The sequence below is a fragment of the Octodon degus genome, unplaced genomic scaffold (assembly GCF_000260255.1).
Source record: "Octodon degus isolate 3935 unplaced genomic scaffold, OctDeg1.0 scaffold00023, whole genome shotgun sequence".
Taxonomy (NCBI): Eukaryota; Metazoa; Chordata; class Mammalia; order Rodentia; family Octodontidae; genus Octodon; species Octodon degus.
In genome coordinates, this window is record NW_004524599.1 from 20,161,638 (window position 1) to 20,164,272 (window position 2,635).

Consider the following 2,635-nt stretch of genomic DNA (forward strand, 5'->3'; position numbering starts at 1 on the left):
GAAAAGGCCGTAACTGGTGTTATAGGTAGCCAAATTAGATAGAAATATTAATAGGCAGTCAGACAGGGCAAGGCCTTGAAGGAGACAGCACAAAGACAAGTTATCCTGCAACTGTGGGAGGGGCGGGTGCTGCTGCTGTGAGCCAGAACTAAAAGACCATACAAATGCTAAAAGAGTACCACCTGGGATTGATACTCTAAATAGGTATCAATCACCTAAAAAGACCTCAGTGAGTCACCAGCCCAGCCCTCATTTGGTCCTGGGCGTAATCAACTTTACCTGAGCAATGCTGCTTGCAATCCCATTGGTTGACCATAGTTTCGGCCCACCCTACCTAAGGAGACCTCTTCCTCTAATGCGTGACACGGCCCGCCTCCCGCCCAAAGCGGTTGCCTTGGGCGGCCAGGGATGGTGCAGCTGCCTCTGATCAATATTTCCTTCAATAGGGAACCATGGGCAAACTTGTTTATTTATTTTTTTCAAACTTGTTTAATATATTCAAAATATTGACATAAAGCCTTAATTTTAACCTTTACTCCTCGCGCCTTTAATGCTTTACTCAAACTTTCTACAGATATCTCATTCACTTAATGCCTGTCCATTGTCCAAGGGAAAGGGGAAAAGGGTGCCATCCGCTTAGCGAGGTTCAGAAGTCGCAGCAGGCAACTGCGGCGCGGGCCTCTTTTATTCTCTCTTTTGCCTCTTTTACTCTCTTGCCGGCTCTTTTACTGGCTTTCTCTTGCGCGTGCTCTCTCCGACGGTTCCGTCGCTGGATCCTCCATACCAGATGCCCCACTCGCTGGGCGCCACTTGTCCCAAACCAGAGGGTCAGTTAATGAAGGTCACCTGGGGGAGAAGCGGGGAATGGAGAAGGGGACAAAGGACAGGAGACGTGAGAAATGAGGACAAGACAGGATTGTGATCAAGTCTCATTTATTCACAGGAGGTGCTGGGTATATATAGTGGAGGCATAGGGAAATGACGTCAGCGGGTAAAAGGCACCAGAAACTAGGCAACCGGGCTGTGACAGGAAGTCCTACCTCCGGGGCATAGCAGGAGACTTATGGGAAATAGGCCGGGTGAGAAGGACCATAAACTTAACTCAGCAGGGGACTAGAATGGATACCAGTAATGGCCTCCAACACCAAACAGGATGTGGTTTCCAGCTTTAAACCCTTTGTACTTCCAAGGGTCCTCGCCGTTTATCGTCTCCTGCGTGAGTACAGTCAAGCGGTCCGGGGGGCGGTAATAAAGGCTCATCAATTTTAATATTGGATTCTGGTCTGGTTTCTATGTTGAGAACCCATAACACACACTACAAGGAACGTTCCTACAGGAAGGAGAGACTTCCAAAGTTGTTTCTATGCATTAACTATAATCCACGGAGAATCCGTTTCACAGATACTGAGTATGCGCCTGTTATGCGGGCAGGGAACAGTAAGTGAAACGAGGTTGCTGGGTCCCCTTTTCCCTTCACTGAAGCAAGACATGGCAGAAGGCAGAGAAGGGCATCTTCTCACCAGCGCCAGCATCTTTAGCTCCAACAGTGTAAACCATAAACCAGTTACGTTGGACAATCTGTCTCAAAGGATAACACTAACCTGACAAGGAAATAGAGGAACAAAGTGCCAAGAAGAAAGGAGCAAATCCAGACACGGGTTTACAGGAAGCCTGCAGTCTTTTCGACAAGGTAATAAAATGGGAAGGGTAAGCTTTTGCTGGATAAAAAGGGATTTTTTTGGGGGGTGTTTCCCCCCACCCCCCAACCAGGGATTGAACTCAGGCCCTTGTGCTTGCCAGGGAAGCGCTTATTGTACTGAGCCATCTCCCAGGTCTTAAAAGGGATTTTAAATGTAAATGCAACAACAAGTCTATTAATGGATGCTAGTTTGTAAATAATCAACTGTACAGGACGTGCGAGTAACCGCAGGGAAAAGGGCTCCGAAGCTGAACTAGCTAAAGCACACTAGCAATGGTCCTTGTCTTGGCTTTGTAGAGATGCATTATGGCTAGCAACTAGGGGTGAAGTTATGACACGTTTACAATATTTAAGGAAAAAACATACGCAACCAATAGTTGAAGATGTAAACGTTTGTTAAAGGTGATTTAGGACTGGAGCGCACTTCAGCGACAGAAGGTGTGCTCAGCATACGCGAGGTCCCGAGTTCAGTTCCCGGGCCAAGAAGTAAAAAATGCAAGTGACCGCTGTGCAGGAGCAGCGTGGCCTCTGGCCAGCCGAGGCGTTCGCGGGGGCTCTCTCCGGTCTCCACCTCGCTACCGCAGGCTCCGTCCTCCGGGACGGACAGACGTGCAGAGACCCCGGCCCCGCGGGCGCCCGCTGCGCCCCTTCCCTCCGGAGCTTCCTCTCCAGGAATCGCGGAGGTCCCGCGAACCCGGACGGTGAGTGGAGAAGGAAGCCTGTCGCCGCTGCGGTTTGGGTCGCAGAGGGCCCCCAGCGCCGCGTTAGGGGCTCCCTCCCCAGGGGCACCGCGCAGAGCGCAGCGTGGGAGCAAAGTGCGGAGGAGCGACCTCTGAGCGGCCGCAGCGGGCCCGCCGGCCTCGTCCTCCTGCTGCCCGGCCGGGCCTGGACCCGCGCCCTGGACTGCAGCCCGCAGCGGGCCGCCGGGGCTTCGCT